The sequence below is a fragment of the Penaeus monodon genome, chromosome 15, assembly GCF_015228065.2.
Source record: "Penaeus monodon isolate SGIC_2016 chromosome 15, NSTDA_Pmon_1, whole genome shotgun sequence".
Classification (NCBI taxonomy): Eukaryota; Metazoa; Arthropoda; class Malacostraca; order Decapoda; family Penaeidae; genus Penaeus; species Penaeus monodon.
The window spans coordinates 35,971,965-35,972,589 of NC_051400.1; positions in this window are offsets into that span (position 1 = coordinate 35,971,965).

Below are 625 nucleotides of genomic sequence, written 5' to 3' on the forward strand. Positions count from 1 at the left end.
CCACTCTCTTTCCTATTTTTCACTAACCCCCCTTCGCCCTTCCCTTCATTCTCCTTCCACCTCCTCCCCTTTCTCCCTCCCGTAACAAGACAAATTAATAAAATGCTAATGACGGCCAACGCTATCTCTTTTACAGGGTCACTGAATACACAGGGGCTCGGAGTCATTACACTGTTTGGACCTTTAATATTCGGTAATAAGAGAAATGAAGGAGAGTTGAAATGAAAGACAATGAGTAATGTCAATAGCAGCTGTAATAATAAAGATGATGATGGGTCTGCTAAAGCTGATAAATGCGAAATTTGTGCTAATTGGTTCGTAATATAACAGAAATAAGAATGACAAAGATGGAAATGCGTGGGAAAAAAACAAAAAACGTAGAAAGAAAAGATACGAACAGAGTTTCTAACAGTTCATAGGAGTTAGTTCGCCCGCAGCTTTTTCAGCCGCTGGAGTGTTGGTTGCACTTGCACTTGCATTCCTCGGCCATATCCTCTCTCGCTAAGTGCAACCGTGTGCTCGTATTGCAGCCAGGGGGAGGCGGAGAGGGGGGGAGGTGCGAGGGGCGTGTAATAAGCGCCTGTCCGCAGATGTTGCACTGCACTAGAGTCGTTGCCGCCCCCCT